The sequence below is a fragment of the Pagrus pagrus genome (assembly GCF_965226575.1).
Source record: "Pagrus pagrus genome assembly, chromosome: 3".
In the NCBI taxonomy this organism is placed as follows: domain Eukaryota; kingdom Metazoa; phylum Chordata; class Actinopteri; order Spariformes; family Sparidae; genus Pagrus; species Pagrus pagrus.
The window spans coordinates 25,769,511-25,789,727 of NC_140187.1; positions in this window are offsets into that span (position 1 = coordinate 25,769,511).

Consider the following 20,217-nt stretch of genomic DNA (forward strand, 5'->3'; position numbering starts at 1 on the left):
GGTACACAGGAAAAATCACAAAATAGGAGCTTTCAGCTGTCTTTCTTGCTTTTAAACTCTGTAAAACTACATCTTTACATCTGTATATTTGTCAGGGGGTGAATAAAGAGTGAATAAAACTGCTCATTTTAATCATGTGATTGACATGACCTGAGTAGGCACTAAAAGAACATGGGTTTTGAATGTCTGAGCTGCCCCATCCAGTATGTGACCTTGTGAGCGGGACAAACAATCACTGTGCTCAGCTGAGAGGTATTGGTAGGGAGCCGAGTTAAAGAGCGTGGGATGTGCGAGCTGATCTTGTCTGAATAGCTAAATAGCCCACTCACACAGTCCTCCAGAGCCCTCATTACATGCCGCATCTTGAAAGGGCAGAGAGGGCAAACCGATCATAAAGAGCAGTGATTATGACAGAGGGGGAGAGAGAGAGGGATGAGATACTCACTTAGAAACCATCAGTGTCAGCAGGCTAGAGAGGACAAGACAGAGGGGAGGAGACGATGATGAACAGCTACATCCAAGAGATCTTTTTGCAAGCCCCGTTCTGGTCAAATACCTCAATCTACATTGTAAAACCTTGAAAAACTTTTGATATGTGCAAATGTAAACCACTTTAATGTCAGCTGGGAGGGAATTTATCTCATGTTTATTTGATATTTTCGCTCTTAACCCCCTTCTTTTGGGTGAGAGCTTCTGATAGTCAGTGATCCATGTTCCACACAGTGAAATATTCTTTTGACGCTTGCCGTCCTTTTGAGACTAACCATAGTAAGACCACAAATGAAGTGAAAAGTGCTGCACTGGCATAATACTCCAGTATGTCAACAAACCCTGTCGAATGCATAAAATGCCTGCCCTGTCTCTTTGTGTCGGTGAAGAGTGGCACGCTCAACTAAAGTCAAAGAATTCACTAAGAGCCAAAGCAAGCGGAGTGACTAAAAGATGATTCACTTGAACATTCTCAGGCTTTTGTTTCTTTTTTTCCTTTGCCTCACCAGGGGCATTTTCTCCTCTCGAGGGAACTGATATTCAGACAGGCCTGTCAGAATATCAATGGCCTTTACTAATGCAATTCAACTTTTCTCATTTTGGATGTTGTCCTGTCTCGCAGAACAAAAACTCTGTTTTTGTCTGCAGTGATAGCAATCATGTCATTATTCTGCTAGAATACAAACATTATAGTGTGGCTTTTTCTTCTTCACAAAACACTTTGCTGACATATTTTGGATTTTGAATTCAGTGGGCACCTCACAAGGAAGCTACAGTGATATTTTAGATAACTTTATATTATCTCATCCACAAAATCATTATTTCTTTTCCAGATGTATACTCATTTTCATAATTAATGGAGTTGGAAAAAAACATTCTAAAGATCCATAATACTTAGGAAATTACACCAATAGGGTATTTAGTTCTTGTACTTGCTTTAAGTGGTTCATTAAAACAGAGTAAACACTCTAAACACCAGACTTAAAACTAAAAGTTGCTGTAAGTGATATATTTTTTATTAAAACAAGTGTTAAACAGCTCTATATTACAACAGTAATCACTGTCATAGAGTAAAGAGAAAATAAACGTTCTGGTATCGCTGCACACTTTATCCAATCAGGACAGAGAACTCCACAAAGAGTTGGTCCTGTCTGCTTATCGACGTGCAGAGAGCAGGATCCTACTGTTTGCTGCTATGTCTGGCAATTAGCACTGCGCATTCATGTGGTGACGTCGAGAGGAGGGACGGGATTGCTAACTGCTAACACTTACAGCAGCTTTAAGATTTTGGACAAGGAGTTATCAAGCCACTGCCGTTATACAGCCAGCTGTAATAAAATGATGTCTTTGTAGATTAGATTAGATAAGATTTAGATTTTACATGCTGCATTTATCCTTTCACTTACATACATTACCCCCTTTTAAGATATATCCCCATGAATCCTGTCCTAGAGAGGTATTCATCAGCAGAGATGTGAAAAAAGAGATCATCTTGCGATTGGATCACACCAGCTACAGCACCCATCCATATCCTGACGTTCTGACCCATGTGTGCTCAGTACTCATTACTACATTGTTACATTACTGAGACGTTATTTTATTCAAACTCAGCCTTTATTTTGATCTCAACTACACATCTGTGAGGTTTGGTGACTGCATCTTGCATGGTCGTGACACTGCTGCGGTGCAGACAGACAGACAGACAGATAGATATATGATGATATGAAGTGGTCAGACTTAGAAAAACTTGAATGTGTGAGTGACACAGAACATACAAACACATTTAAAACACATCAGACAGACAAAAACAATTATCTGTAGCAGTCATCTTCACTGTCATCACAGACCAGGCAGACATTTCAAGTGCATGTCAACAATTATCATTAACATGTTGAAAAAAATAAACGGTTATTATATTGTCATCCCCTATTTATCCATTTATTTTACATCCTCTGGTCCATATATGTCACTTCTATAGCTCATGTTTCTTGTTTAATTGGGTTATTGCCATGGGAATAATTGAGTTTGTAATACAGGCCGGCCTGTTTCCCCATGATTTTCCCACAGTTCCTCTCAATTTTTCCCTAATTTGTCTCGGTGAGTGATTTTAAAATGCTCATTACAGCATACAGTACAAACAGAGTATCCTCTCAATTAAAGCATTTGTAAATGAGGTCAGGCTTTTTTGTTATCAACGTAAAAAAAAAAAAGGAGTTAGAAAGTAAATGAACTGTTGACCCTTATTATAAATCAGATCAATAGGTGTCTCCAGGATCACATTTTGCTATGATGATGAACACACACGCACACACAGACAAATACACAGAGACTCACAAGGTGAAAACAATAGCCACACTGTTCTAGCTGGTTATCAAATAACACAGAAGAACAGGCTTTTCATTTACAACTATCATGTACCACAGACTCTGAATAAAGCAAAACAATGAATGAATGGAATTCAAGTATTAAGCACAATGAAAAATTACAATTTTAGTAAAAATAAATTGTGATACAAGAGAGTAAGGCCAAACTGAAAAGACCGTATCTCATCACGCACAGTGTGGGAAGATTGCTTCACTGTCAGTGTGAAAATAAAGATGTTTGATTTCAGCCTCCAAAAACGTGTGACAAGTTACACTAGAATGCATACATTTTCATCATACTTTCCGGTTAACTTCCCTACATTCTTAATTGCCCTGTGGGTAATAATAATGTTGCACATCCCATCTTTTCTTCCTTCTGCTCCCCTCCCCTGAGGAAAATGTGGAGGCAGAGAAACTAATTTGAGGTTTCTCTCAGTAATTTATTGTCAGCTTCCGCTCACTGAGCTGCAAGCCGTCAGAATAGCAGAGACAGACAGCCGCGGCTCCCAGCAGGCCATGCGGTCAGCTCTGACCCCTCCCTCGCACTTAAATAACAGCGGGGTGTTCGGCTAACAACCCACATGCGCTCACAGCTTGGGGGCTGACACCTTCAGTCTGGACCACACTGTCGATCTCTGTTCATCTGCCATCGCCCTCTCTTTTTCTGTTCTGTCTCAGGTGTCTCTCTCTTTCTGTTTCCACTCGCTGTGATACTTCCACTCCTTGCTTGCCCTCTGTTGTTCTCCCCGCGTCTCTTTGTTTCTTGCCTCTCCCCCTCTGCACACCTTCTTTTCTCTGACCTGCCTGTTAACCACATTTCCCAGATGTGGGTTCAAAAAGAGAATTCAGCACGGTCCTCCTGACTGCAGGGCCCTCTTCAAAAGTCATTGACACAATGACAGCAAGGTTTCTGCCCATCTAATTAACGTGACTGGCTGGACAGCATAGCAGATCACCAGAGAGGGAAAGGAGAATTCACCAGCATCTGAAAGGCTTTGCTTCACCGTCTGTCTGTCTCACACACTCTCTCTCTCTCTTTCTCTCTCCCTCTCTTAAAAGAAGGCCTGGACACTTTAATGACCCTTTTCTCGGACTGAATGCAGATGGATCCATTTCGTTTTATTCCACCAGACATGTCCAAGCACCAACTTACTGGTTTGACCTCTGTGAATAAATGTATACGATGCACTGAGGCCAAAAGTACAGCAGTGCATACAAGAATAAGAGCACATCGGCGCATGCAGAGTCTGAAGGTGGCAATTCAGCTTGGTAACAGCTCTGTGATTCTACTCAAAGCCACAGTTTTAGACTCTGTTTTAATATATGTTTACATATAGATTTATGTGGCATTAGCCAGCCAGGGAACAGTTTTGTTTTCTATCCCACAGAATACCAAATGAGTTAGAGAGATGGGGAATTAATGCACTTAACTGCTGAGTCAACAAGCGAGGAATCCAGCAGCTTAGTCGCACAGACAGCGAGCAGACTGGCTGAGAGGGAAATTAAAATAGGCAAGAAGGACGCCGCGTAGACCTGAGAGTGACGGAGGAGCGCGGACAAAGAGAGAAAGTTAAAGAGATGGGCAGAAGAGGGGACGGTCACTGCCACCCTGTGCTCAGCACATCTTTTGATATGACAGACGGCAAACATAATTAGTCATCGTTTTCTGTGCTAACCCTCGAAGTTCACAATGTCACAGCCATGCATATGTATGAGGCTGAGCCCTTCCTTTCATCCTCCCATTTGCTCGCAAAGAGTTTGGACAGATTATGACCCAGTAAACATTTTTCGCTCCAGAAGCAGTGCACGGATGACTTTCAGCCCAGTGTTGACTGCCATACCTTCGCATCACCCTGCAATAACTTTCACTTTTCTACCGTGAAATCCGTACCAGCCCAAGAACATAAGATTGTCAAAGCTTGGCTCGTGTGTGCCCTGAATGTCAGCGCCGGAGAGTGAATCAATACAGCGACAGGAGCTGCCACATCTTAGCTATCTCTCTCCCCCAGATGTCTGACAGCCACACTCAGCTGGAGGCCCTCCATTAATGTGCGGTGGAATAACACAGTCAGTGGGTCTCCATGCTTGTAGACAGATGCATCAAACAGGGCTTGTGAAGTGATGGGCCTACAAGTGTGTGATGCTCCTGCAGGTTTTGCAGCAGTTCCCTGGATGGAAATAACCAGCTCTGATCAAAGCGGGGGAGACATAATATTATGATATCACATGAGAGAAGCACTCATGGAGGTGATTGATCTGTTAATCATGTATGCATGTGAGCTGATGCATGGAGGTCCATTGGTGGGCTCTTCACTACATCTTTACAGATGGTACCATATAGAGATACCATGCAGATCATATTCATTCGAGAGTTTAGCTGCACTGCAGACGGGAGGGAGTATGGTGGCTTTCTTGAACAAACTTCACAACAGAGGAACGTTGGCTTCAATAGATGGCCATTTTTTTTTGTTTTTCTTCAGGCTTCAGCATCACACACAGCATGGCGCGCTGCACTGGGGAGCACGGAATTCATAACCCAAACAAAGCCGAACACTGCACCTGATAAACACAAAAACACACACAAATAGCCCCACACAAACAAACACAGGGTGGAGGCCAGCAGAGGCCTGGCAAAGTGCTTAGATGTGCATATGAGAGAGTAAGAGGAGCCAGAATCCTTCACAAGCCTCTCAGCACACGCTGAGCCACCTTCGTCACCAAAGGGGGACTGGGTCATGCTTTAAAACTTTTAGCTGCTCCTCTGCTGCCTTTCATTCCCCTTATAAACCTCCAGCACATCATCGCCCTCCTTGCCTGTGACCTCGAAGAGGCAGCGGGATGCCTCTCATCCCTTTCTCTCTGAAGGCGATATCTTCACATGGACAAGAAGATGTGCAGAGACAGACGTTGCTGCGTTGGCCAGCCTCTGAACTCATGGAACATAAAGCAAACATGATTGTTGCACATGAAGCTCCAGGCATGCTATGAGGGATACTGATTCTTTTTTTTCTCTCTCTTTATTTGAGTGTTTTTCATGATCTGTGTATGCACACTTGCCATCCCCGGTCAAGCATGAAAAATGCATGCAGGTGGGATGGTCGTAAATGTCAATAGAGAAATCAAACAATCAGGATGGTGCTGAAGGGGATGCTGGCGCGATAAATCATGTTGCTCCTGACGGAGGTCACGGGGAGAGGAGGAGGAGGGTGGGGTAAGGCATGGTGGGCAAGGTGCAGCTTACTCAACCACATGCCCGAGGGAATGGCTCAAAGACACACTTTATTCAAAGGTGTGATTCAGAGTGTGACTCTTGATGCAAAGTCATTTGTGGCACAGTGACCTTTGCAGGGCCCCGTTCTCTCCCAGAGTTATTTCTTTGATTTAAGCCTTGTGTTACCGCCTCTCTCTCGTGGGAAATGATGACAGATACACCCATGGGCTCGAGATTAGCTCAATAGGACATTATTGCCTACATCAGAAAAGCTGCTACACAGCAAGATCATTGATGGATGATAGTTCCTAAAATGGTTTTCGCGGCGAAATGATATCCAAATGCATTTTTTAGTAGCGAAAATGTTTTCTGCCGTTGCTGTTTCTGCACACTGACACGCGATGATTAAACTTCTCGGTTTTCATCACATAATAGAGCTGGAAATAGCAGTTGGTTATTTACCATACTGCCATTTCCCATTGCCAAGTGAAGTATTACTTAAATAATGCAACGACCGTAAGCAGATGTGAATGTCATCTCAATAGCCAATACCCACGGTTCAAACTCCCAAGGCAGCCAGCCCCTCCACCTTAAAGGCAGATGAATAACTAAGGCACAGTAACACTCTCCATGCGGATGAAGGAAAGAGAAGGAAGGAGTTATCTGAGGCTCCATTAACCTTGTTTGTGTAGAGGCACCTCCACTATCCTAAGCCCACATCGCGTGGAGAACCTCAGGGGACCCTCCACTAATTAACCTTGTGGAGACACCCTTAGTAGAGGGAGGCTGGGGCCGGAATAATAAGGAGGCCTTTGCCAGGCCATTAGCAGGAAGATTAACACATCCAACTTTCAAGTAGCTTTTTGACACAAAACCAATATTTGTCTGCACTGGCTTGGTCCGGGCTGTGACACCACTGAATTCTAAGTGACACGTGTGTTTCAGCCGCTCGGAAAGCTCAGCCATCACACAGCCTTTTTCTTGGCAGCTCTATTATGAGAGGGCCTGGTGTTTAGCTGAACATCTGTATATAGAATGTGTATAAATGCATATTTTTTGAATCATCATTCTCCTTTTTCAGTATAGGCTCTGAGCCAAGAGGAGACTGCAGGATCTCTGTGACATGTGTGACAGTAATAGGCTTCACATTTGTTGCATCACATCACAGGTGCATGGAGTTCACATTCATCGGGAAAGGCAGAGAGGTACCTTGATCGATTACAGTCCAACGTAAGAGGAACACAGAAGCGGAAAAAAATCCCACCTTCGCACCTCCAGGCAGTTTACATTCATTAATTCTCCTGACCTACACGTCTGGACTGTGGGTGGAAATCAGCATGAACACAGGAGGAACATGTAATCACAAAGCGGGAAGCAAAATGAGGAATATGACTGCGCTGTGCTGTGAGATATAATGTGTACCTGCTGAGCACATACCCTCCACGGAAATGTAATATATGACATATATGCCCCAATATCAAGAGCGATGTTGCCATGTATGTTACCTATAAGGTAATATATGATTATTGCATACCGACATTCTCTGGGTATATGGGGATATACTATGGGTATACATGAAAATACCCATTGTAAATGTTTTATTTGCATTTGTACATGTTAACAATATATATGTAATTCATATATGTAGACCATGTAGGTTTATAAAAAATACCCTAACATTTGTATGTGGACGTACACAAACACACAGGTTGTGACTCCTGAACACCTTAATTGCAAATTCACTCTATGCAAACATGTATAGTTTGTAAATCACACATTTATACAAATATGTTAGACATGTATAAGTAATTGCATGTGTGACACAGCCCAAAATATATTTACATTAGGGCCGGGACTCGATTAAAAAAATTAATCTAATTAATTAGAGGCTTTGTAATTAATTATCGAAATTAATCGCATTTTTAATCGCATATAAATATTTGACCTGAGAACAGTGAGAAGCAATTTTTTTGATATGGGTTTTAGTATACCATTGAATAATGACTGAATACATGAGCTTAAGCAACAAAACATTGTTTATTTTTTTTCAAGGTGGTACTTAACCAAGACCAACCGACTAGGGATGCAAATTATCGATTAATTCATTAATCGCTAGTTGATGGACCTTATCAATCGATTAATGATTACCTGATAAGATGCGGTTTTCCTGAGAACCTAAATTTAAGGGGAAAATTTAAGCTGAACATTCCTTATACAGGACTCAACACTAGTTTGTTAGTTTATTTTTAGAGCACAGCACAATGAAAAATGTTTAAGTTTGGTAAATGGTCTTTCCTGCCACTACACTATGATGATTACTGTATTTAACTACTTAAATCACAGTAGCATAAACTGATTTGTTGAACTAAGCCTGATGTAAACATTAATAAAACACAGGCAGCTCTATGTTTTTCCTGTGTGATGTGCACCGTGAGACAGTGACAGGTCTGTATGCTACCTACGTCTTGACCACATGTCAGCTGTTCAGCTGCAGCAGAGGAAACTCCGCTGTTCTCAGCTCCACTGCGACGAGCGCTTTTTAAACAGTAGCGACCGGCTAAACTGTGGAGGATACTGTAAACCGGCGCGGATCCGGTGTGTTTATCAAAGCTTGGTCGCAGTGCTGAGGCACCGGGTCGGTTTGAGCTGCGTTCAGGCTACATTAAAACTTTATAGATCCATGGGCAGTGATCAGTGTCGGCGGCTTTTTAACTCGTTAAATAATTGTGCTCCAGTATAATTGGTACGCCTGAAACTCATCCAGTGAGAAACGTTCTGCGGTGCAAAAATAAGTGCGATTAAAATGCGTTAATTTTTTTAACGTGTTAATTTTTGTGCAATTAATTAATCTTAATTAACGCGTTAAAGTCCCGGCCCTAATTTACATACAAAAAAATGCTGGGTTGGACATATATCAACAAATTAAATCTAATTGATTTTATATATAGTTTGTACAAAAATGTTAAATATATTTCATATATGGGAATTCCATAACTGTACATATATTACAGTTGTAGTAAAGTCCTGAAGTTTCTGTACGAAAACTTTAAACACAAAAGTAATGAATGAATGCATCTTTCACCAGCCTAATTTGCACATATTCAAATGTGGTATTCTGTAGAATACATTTATCAGGTTGGGTCCATTAGGAACAGAACATCTTTGATCTAAATCTGCTGTTGTTGTTCTATGATTAGTCAACAGTGTCTCCTTAAACCCTGAGTCAGGCCCCACATCGTCCAAATTGCAATTGCAGTCATTTCCTGTGTGCGCTGTATACTTTATATTCAACTGGACCATGTGGAGATGGTTGTGGTGGCTGGAATTCTCAAGTGTTTGAACGGCAATATTTACTTCACAGAGGAAAAACACATCTGAATATATAAAAGGCAACAAAATGTTTCACTGAAGAAATGAAATTGGAAGAAACTGTGTCATTTCCCCCGGAGATCCAGATGTGCTAAAAGGTGAGTTACATATGATCTGGCTACCTGTTAAAACAAGGTCACTCCAAACAAATAAGGCGCAACGTATCACCAGAGCGACCGCTAACTGCAACTGCTAATAGCTAGTTAGCTTTGTTAGCTGTGCAGTTAGTGGTCCAGACTGGAAACTTGTGTTGGTATTAGGCTGGGGCTAGCTGGTTAGCATGCTAACTTTAGTAGATATCTCGGCAACACAGCACATAGACGTATTTGACATAATGCCAGAACTGTTATTTCTTCACATTATGTTCATATTAGTTAATTTATTTTATTTCATAAACCAAAATTCATACATATTGCACTTTAACGTGATCAGGAGCTGACTTAAGATGAGTCAGTCAGTCAGTGTCTCACATACTTTTGATTAATGCGTTCTTACCCTTTCATAGATGCATCGTTTAGGAATTATTAGGTTAAAACATATTGATGATCCTTTCCATTATCATTACTGAGAGTCTATCATGGTATGTTCAACGAGGGTTGAACATGAGAGCGGATAAAAAAAACATTATCTACTTTGTCGTGCACATAAATGGAGGAAATGGAGACGAAATATATCCCTCGAAGATTTGAAAACTGTCACCGTAAACATGCATGTCTGCTCGCAAGTGAGAGATCTCTGACTGCTTTTTATCTCATATTGCCTGACATGCTGGGATTTGTGCCAGTCGTTGCGTTTTTAAAAAAAAAAATGCACACAGGTGAATGTGGCTCTGTCTCACCAGCTTTTTATCGGGACGTGCCATCACATAGCTTGTTCTGTGTATGATCTGTTTCAGCCTTTATCTTCTTTCTTTATTTCCCCACCCTACAGTGTGTTCTACTCTAACTTTATCTGCAAAACACACCTGCACAATGTTTGGGTGGTTGCCACATCCCTATCTTGCACCCCTTCACTAAACTTTACAGCCGAATAAGGAAGTTTTGCACTTCTACCCAAGAGAAAATCCACAGAAATCTGAAAAATCCAGGGCAGCACTTTGAGACTTCAAAAGAAAAGGACACAATGAATTTGAATATCTAACTCCCCCATGCCATTTCTTTATTCAGCGTCCACCCACAGAGAGAGAGATGTCATATCTGAAAGGTGACTGGCTGTTAGTCACACTTCAATGGGAGCACTGAGGAGGTGGTCAAGGCTGAAAGCAGGGAGAATTATCACCTCTTAACCCCTCATTGATTTGGACGTATTTTATTGTGTTATGCAACACTGTGAATTCCCAAAGAAATGGTGTCGGAATGACTTTGTATAGCGGAGCTGGGCGACAGCATGGTGCGTGCTCAGAGACCTTCTGGGCTTCATGCATAATGCTCTTTGTGTTTCCTGGGAAGGATGGACGAGTGACAGGGAGGACTGAGTCCCATCCAGAATCTCAAATGGATTACGCTCACTTTCTCTCCCTTCTCGCCTCGCTCTCCCTCTCTCTTTTATAGCATTCGCTGGAAACAGCCAACATCATTGATGTGGCCTTTTCCTGTGTGTGGCATGAGAACAAAGGCAGCGCGGTTCCTTAGCATGCTATTGCCGTTATCGTTCTCCCACTCTTTCTCTGTTTATCCTCCCCTCTCTATTTCCAATCGCTCCCTCTACCTTTCTTTCATCTCTCAGTTTTAATGATTTATTTTTGCAAGAAATGTCTGACCTGTGCTCTCGCTGAGTCGAAAGTGTCACTTCAAAAGAGAGATTCATGTCAATTATTTCCGTCTTAGGTGGCGACAGTGATAAGACACGACTGGATATTTCACAATTATGTCTGGCAGTTTTGTTTATAATAGCACTTACTTCGTTTCAAGCTGGCAGCCGGATACGCGTTCTTGATAAGCACCTCACCTTGAACAGAGAGGGGGTCGTCTTTCATTATACTGAAATGAAGCTAACTTGACATGCGTAGCCATAACTTCCAAATTCATTACAAAAAGCCTAGTTCCTATTACAGTGGTCATACGATATTCCCAAATTTCATTAGGCTGCGTTTCATTACATAACAGCGCAGGGCCCATTAGCCCGTTGCACCCACATTTACAACTCCATGAATTATGAATCAGTTTCCTTTCATCACAGCTGGAACGCTCTCCCTGATGTGCAAATTACACTCAGGAAAACAACCTCGGCCCAGGCAGAGTTACTTTATAGAATCCCAACCTCCAAACAAGTCTGCATGGACCGCAGACAGGCCCTGAAGATAAAAGCACAGTTCTTTTCAAGCACTGGTCAATTTTAAGATTTTAGGCTATTTTATATCGTCTTTCAGAATAGTGGACAGAAGACGTCAGAATTAGGTGTTTATTTTAGCTTAGATTTCTTTTGTGGACATTAATGCAAATCAACACATATCTAATACAAAAAGATAATTGTCTTAATGTAAGTCATAAACTGCAGAAGTTTCATGGTGATATCTAAGAATATTTTTGCCCAATTCACCGTTTTTTGTAAAACATTTGTGGAAATTTAAATCTTTTTTAAATCTTTTTTTTCTCAAAATGAGATGGTAAAACTTAATAATAACTGTAGCCTAATTAATGAAAGTTAAATGTATAGTTGATTAACTTTAGTTACTAATATCTTCACTGTTAACAAACAGCTGTTTATTGTAAAGTTGCATGTGTGGTAAATAGTTAGTAAATATTGTAAGTTGACCAATAAACATTAATTGGAAGGCCATCATAAAGTTGCAACTGATGTTTATAAACATTAAGAGATTTATAAATGGTTTATAAAGACTTTAATTGCTCGTTAACATTGAAATGACTATGAAGTATTGTTTAATCAACTCTTAATTTAACATTTATTTATGATTGTTGTTATAAAGTCTTACTGACACGTTTTTTGTCTCATAGTCTGAGCAAGAAATCTCCACACTGCACTTAAGTTATTGCTGTCTATAATCTTATTTATTCATTTAGATCCCCATTAGCCACTACAGAGGTATTGTAACGATTTAAACAGACAGGGGAGCCAAATTGAAGACACATGTGGACAAGTAACTGAACGAAAAGACAGCTTTTAATAACAAAAGCCGAAAATGCAGGGACCACACACAAGAGCTAAACAAAGCACAAACCAAAATACCAAATCAAACGGCAAAGTACCAAATCAAAAAGCAACGGCACAAACCATGAAAACACGGGGAATCAGGAACGAAAAAGCCAGAAACACATCACAGGGAGATGGGAACGGGAGACACGGGAACACAAACTGACAGAGAGCAGGGAGCACACAGACTGTAAACCCAAGGGAGGGAGGGATAATTGGACAAAGGTGAAACACATCAGGGAGGGGCAGACAATCACAAAGGCGGGAAAATGGACAACGGGAGGAAGTAGAAAGTGAGACATGACACAGGAGGATATAACTTTAAAAAACAACAACAACAACAACAACAACAACAACAACAACAACAAAACAGGAAAAAACAAAACCACAAACTCAAACTGTGACAGTTGAAAGCTATTCTTCCTTACACAAGTAAAAAAAAATACATCATAATATAAAACAATTAAAAGCACAAAGGCGACAAAAAAAAAGACAAACAATGACAACAGCACCCACATTATGTTGTTTCATTAAAGCATTTTATAAAGCTTGAAAAGCACAGTTAATTATACTGCATTGATCATATAGTCAGATATTATGTATGAAAACCTGCCTGATGTGGAGAGAGGCTGCTGTTCTGTTCTATTAGATCACCTCATTTTAAAAACAGTTTGACTGTATGAGATGTGCAGTGTGTTCCTGCGGCCATCACTGCTATATAAGAGTTCATGGTACGGAACATTCTGGATTTTGAAGAGTGAATATTTCTTATAAAACAGATCAGAGAAATAACCATCCTGTCCCTCACGGATGGCCAACCTGAGGTCCTGCTCATTCTGATGGTGTTAAAGTTCAGAGCGAGACGTTCAGCTCTGTTCTGGACTAACTGTCATTTTTTAATAAGTCTTTATTTGACTCACTTGACCAAACCACTGAACATTAATCCAGATGAGCAAAGTCTAATGTCTGAACAATGTGGTGTTACGGTAGAAATTCAATAACTGCCAGACCTCTCCCCATAGCTGTGACAGTTTTTAACAATCTGCTCTCTAATGTTACTCCTGGGAGTCTGGCTTCCTCTCACCTGCTCTCACCTGCACTCCCTGTATTGACAAGGTTAGTTGTTGAAATTCAACACTTTTTGTTTCTGATAAATCAAGAACTTGTTACTCAATGCCCACATTACAACTGATTGTAATTCTCTTTTCAAAGCACTAGAGGGGTATGTATCATTCATAGCCTGATTTATATAACAATTTATTCCTAAAATCATGGCAACAAAATTAAAAAAATCTTTTTACAGCTTCCTGATTTATGGATTAAAAACAGATTCATTATTCAATCTGTAAAAACCTTTGACTGTTAGAGTCAACAAAATAACACAATCATTTTGACCCTGGCATTATTCAAAGTTCAGATTTCTGTTCTGGAAATGTTTTGCAAATGAGTGCATATTTAATGAGATAATAACTCCTTTGTGTAAACACAATTACAATTTCAGAAAGCTTGAAATACAAAATATAGCTGTCTTAATGTGACCACTCAGCTACTGAATCTATTGGTTTAAAGGTTACCCTATTCACCTGCAGTGTCTCTACTTAAAGTCCCACCACAATGTCACTGACTCCACTGGACACATTTCTCTATATATGTATACAGTAGATACAGTATTCAAGACAGCTCAGCCTGGTTTTAATATTCTGTGCTTGACTCTTTCACTGACAATAAGTTGGAGCTAATAGATAGCTGCAGCCTGTAACGCTCCCCTAGAGGTGGACTTCAGGACAGAGGACATATTAACAATAGATGTATACTCACAGCACTGCCCCGTCCACACAATTTCTCAAAGCCTGGGACTCCCTGTAGTGCTTTATAATGCTCTCAGATATCCAGGTCAGCCGCTAGCTACATTCACACTGCATGCAAGCCCATGAGCAGAGATTAGTGAAACATAAATCAGGGAAGCGAGAGAGGAATGGGCCCCCGGCGTAATGCAGAGGCGATTATGAACTCAAATGTGCACTCTTTTCAATAAAAACATGAAATATGATCTGGCTACGGGAGAGTTGAAAGACACTTACAAGAACGTTAACAGGACCTGTTCGCTGAGGTTAGGGCACGGCTACAAGACCGGTCCTGATTCAGCCCAGTGTCGTGTCGAGTTCACATTCATAAGGGTGAGAGTGGTGTGACAAATCCAGCGTCATTTGATTCCCATGGCAACACTAAGAATGATGAGGAAGATGTTTTGAAGGCGCACTGAAATGCATTCAAGCACCTGAAAATATACTGATTTTATGCAGCATCTCTACTTTCCAACTAATTAATAGCCCCTTATGTGTGAGGAGAATTGATAATTTGATTGATAGCCCGAGCTCTGAAAATGAGAGAACACTGATGGGGAAAGGTTTTCTGCACATGTTCTATGTGGCCACACGAACACACAGCTCTTAAGTAAAAATAGAGGTAGAGGAGGAGTACATTCGTCATAGATGCACCGTAACAGCCACATAATGGGCCTTCTTCAGGCCTACATGCCCTTTTATCTGCTGTGCATGTACAAAGAAGCCTTGATAGTTCAAAGCACAGATTTCCAATCATTTCAGCGTGGACCAGAAGTACAGTTACTGTAGTGAGTAGATAGCACATCGATCAGGGAGCCTGGAAAGAGCAGGGGAACAAAGTACTTACCCACCACCACAGAGACCTGAGGTTCTACCCAGGGTCAGTGCTTATGGGTTGATAACCAGATAAGTTGGTGGGAAGTCAGTGAGCGATCATGACCTATAGATACTGTATGCATTGACTGCTCTATACTCACGGACTTCCTTTGTCTTCACCCTGGCCAGGCTAAGAAAAGGACTTTGGATGATTCTGCAAAACCCTGGATTACGTTCAATAATGTCTTTTTTCTTTTCGCCCAATGGCAATAGTTTTTTGATTCCTGCTTTCTATATTATGGCACCTACAGTGTGGTTAAAGGATAAATTCATCCAAAAATGAAAATTCACTCAATATCTACTTAGCCCCATGCTGATGGAGAGTCGGGTGAAGTGTCTTAATCTAACAAACATTTCTAGAGCTTCACAAAGAAACAGCGTTCCAACAATCTCCTGAACAACTGAAGTAGATGGGAGATGGGGACTTACCTTTGACATGCACTTGTGCACCAATTTCAGACGGTATGCACGCTGACGCTTTTAGCTTAGCAGCTATAGAGAAGATCTCAGCTTTAAAAAGAGTGTAAATATCGTCTTTTCAAATAAATTTTGGATAACACCATACGAGGTGTATGGTGCCATTTTATTTGATTTCCTTTCAGGCTTTTTTTTTTCTGGTTAGAAAAAAAAATCCCCATTTACCTAAGTTATTTGGGATAATGCTGCAACATTTGTTTTGCTGTGAAGCTCCAAAAATGTTAAATGGATTACAAAACTGCACGGAATGATTAACATGAGGTGAGGTAATGACTTACTTTTCAGTTTTGGGTGAACTTTTCCTTTCCTTTCCTCTAAGGTAAGTGAAAGGAAATAAACCATGGTTTAGGTATAGTTTGGACTAAGCAGCCAAAACATTTAATCAAGATTAATATATAAGATTAAACAAGTAAAACACTTGACTATTCTTAGGGAAAGATCTTGTTAGGGAAAGGATTTTTGCAAGTGCATAGTGCTTCCTGTATTTGCACTGAACGATGGCATTGGACCGAACAAGTGAGGTGCAGACTTATTTAATAGGAGCAGTTCCCAGGGTTACCAGGCTGAAGGACTGGAGAGGAAACTGGCTTTTTGTAAAGCTGTGTGAATGATTAATGTGTAAAGATGGGACATTTATTTTTTCAGAACTGATAATCTGACATTTTAAGTGTAAAGGAACATTTTGGTCCTTCGAGAGACAAAGGATTGTACTTTTGAAGGTATAACAGTAATGTTACCAAACTGACTTACAAGAAAAGGCTATTTTATGTACAAGGTTGCTCCACAAGGGTACAATCCTGCTGTATGTCTCCTCTGACAGTGTATAATCAAACCCCTGATTCATATTAATGGACCTTTTGTATTGAATAACTATGTCAGATTTACCGCCATTCAGAGATTTTCACAGCCGGGCCTACGATCTCTTTCTTATCCATGAGGCAGGGCGAGATGGATGCTGATGTGTGCTCACAGAATCTCATCAGACACGCCGTTCCACCTCAGCTCTGCTCGTCTCTCCCGTTTAGCGTTGCTCTGATTAGGCCCCTAAATTGGATTCCAGCGCGGTTCTATCATTTTTATGTTGTTTTGTGTTTGTGCACCGTCCCCTCCCACTCCGACTCACGCTCCACCTCTTGCTCTATCTGCCTCCATTTCACAGCTTTTCTCTATTCGTGCCAGCTCAGCTTTCGTTGCAGCGAAGGGCTGACATTTCGGTAGAATTGTGCTATTGTAAGGCTGTGCCGTGCGGTTCAGATGATGTGACAACAGAACAAATTTTCGGCCATTGTGTGGGATGATGTGGAGACAATTTTTTCTCGTCTTTAATAGCAGTGAATTCCTGTGGAGCCAACAATATGTTATCATGGCAACTGAATATGTGGCACACGTTTTCTATACAATACCTATTATCAAACAGTTCCTCATCACTTAATCTGTGCGAAGCCTCTTTTAATTAATATACAACATAAAAGGCATTAAAGACAACCGAATGAAGGCACTATAGTACTACAAGCTCTTAGAGCACATTGCAGGGCCTGTAGGGTAATATCAAATTAAAAGCAGCACATAAGTAGTAGCTCCCTGGTTGTATTTTTATTAGACTTCCATAGACCAATTGTCTCTTAGTAGTGCAACTAATTAGTCGCTTTCAGAGTATCTTTGCATTCATAATTCATAAAAACAGCAGTGATTTGACGATACCATCGAAGGCACAATTGCAATGTTTACCATAAAACACAGCCGACACCTTAGTGTATGTTAAGCACAGTGTGTCACTTCTGCTGCTAAGGGTGTCTTACATAATGTTGTGAAGTAGCGTGGGATCATGGGAGTTGCTGTCTTCATTATTAAGCACCACCATTGCCGGTGAAGATGAATAATCCTGCTCCATCCAGAGAAATACCAACAATAGTAAACAATGGAGCTAGTTTGCTGACTTCCATCCTCACCGTCTGACGTATCACCTGAGTAAATGTATGGATCTCTCTGGGTGTGAACTTTGTTGGAAAGACTTGGGGTGATGCAAGTACACAAATTAACAAACTATATAACAACAGTCCAGTTGTTTTTAGAGATTTGAATACATAACTGTTAACATATTTAACAGCTGCAACACCTTTTCAATCCCATCTTGTCAAACATAGCAGCTTGTGAGCAAATATAGCACCTTCCTCTTTACTGCCAGTTTTGGATGAGAGGGGCTCTGTGCTGGTGATATATGATATATGCTACGTCTGGTTACACTTTCAAAACTAAGCTTGCTGACAAACAGTTCATTCACTGTGACATATTTTGACTTTTGGCTGTTATTTACATCAAACAGTTGCAGTTTGGTTAGGTTCAAATACAAAAAACTACTTGGTTAGGTTTAGGAAAAGATGACACTTGGGCTAAATTAACTATGTTCAGTCTCACAACTTACAGTAATTTAACCCTTAAAGACCGAGAACAATTTTAGGGGCGTCTGACTGTCCTGTATTTATTTTATTTTACCTTTCCTACTCTAGAAGCCAGCATCAAGTGTCATACATCATTTGAATAAGAAGAACTTTAAGTTTCAGTCTGGCTCAATTTAAATCACAATTTTTAAAGGCCAATCAAAATATAAAATATATATATGTATTCTCCCCCCCCCCCCCCCCCCCATTTGCCGTTGTTGTTCAGTGTAAAACAGGTGCAATCCTATATTTCATTTGAAAAGACAAAACAAACCTTAGGCACTCAAGAGAGAAAAGAAAAAGGAAGGAACAAGAGGTCAGTTATATTTGTCTACAATAATCAACTTAATTTTAAAGATAATGCGTGTTATATTTAATTTACTGTCCATGCAGATGAGTCCAAAAAGTTCAGAGAGTAAACAGAGAGTTTATTAAATCGTAAGAGTGAAGCAAAAGTAACTTTTCAGAGAAATATATTATCATTTGAACACGAACAACAAAAGTATCTCAGCTATAGCCATTGCCCATTGGTCCAGAGGACGAAACTCTGTGGGTTCCCTTGACGAATCAATGCTGCAGAACATGACAGTGTAACCATGTTCACTACAAAGCCTCTGAGTTCCCAAACAAGACAAGGCATACTACTGAAAAGCTGAGAAACTCCACTGTGCATGCTTTTTGAAAGCATATTGATAAGGATTAGCAGTTAAAAAGTTATTAAACCTTTTAGAACAATAGCTATTAGCCGCTTGCATCTGTCTTGGCCTTTGAGGGTGAAGTCATGTACCTCACGTCTCCAAACCTCAGAGACATACATGTCTTTTACGAACATTCACCTACTTACTTAACATTACAAATGACTCTTGACTACTGGCCACAAACCGGATGCGAACGCTGGTCTGTGTAAATAATGTTGAATGACTAACCCATCCAATCACCACAGCCATCCACCATCTTGGACTTATAGAGGGGTACCTACACATTAAACTTAGAAGCTTAAGGCCACTGACCAGCCTGCTGTATTTGATACACTGCGAGTGAGATCAGGCTGAATTTAACATCAAAGTTAATTCTGTCTATCTAACCATCAGATATTCACTTGTTCCTTGTTGTTACAGTAGGTGTGTTACGACACCTGTGTCCTTTCAAACAACAAATGAATTAAGGACTGGAAAATGGCATAATCCCTACATTAATATACAATATGAGTATGACTGAAATGATTTCCTGCCATGTACACACACACACCCACAACGACACAAAGCTTACATAAATCTGAATGTTTCTAAACCTTTTCATGGTGCTAAATCGGGCACTAAATGCATTTATTTTGGCCATATGCGCCAATTCTCCCACATACACATACTTTATTAAACTTGGACTGTTTTGGGCAGCTGCCAATCCACAGCCCACAGCTCGGAGAGGCAGAGTAAAAAGATTCTATTGTGTTTTTGTGGAGGGAGAGCCTGGAGGTAGGTGATGAGTGGGGTCACCAGCTGAACAAGCCAAGCGTGCTGTCATGTTGCCCTCGCCTCCGCCACTCTGCTTCCAATGCACGTTTCTCCTGCTCCGCCACAGAGCACACGCATATGCACAGCCACACAATCTTGAATATATAAATCCACCGCATAGAAGAATGCGCATCTACATTACATGTGCATCTTTGAACACATATGCAGGGCCCCGCACATGCATGCACCCTTACAGAGAGATCTAAACCCTGTAGCTTTGGATTAATGTTGATCATGAATAAAAGATGATGTAGTTGTTTATGGTATCGATGATGTGAAGTGTTTCTTTCATGGATTTACCAAGAAAAAGTGCAAGAAATCAATTAACTTTCTCTCACTGTCTGTTCCAGGTTCAGTTTGAGTTTTTTCAACCTTTGGGTTCAGACTCCGTGTGGGGACACTTGATACAACAGTTGTTTTGCTGGAAATGTCATGAGTGTTACTGTGAGGAAATACACACTTTTGCGGCAATCCAAAGATTGTATCCAA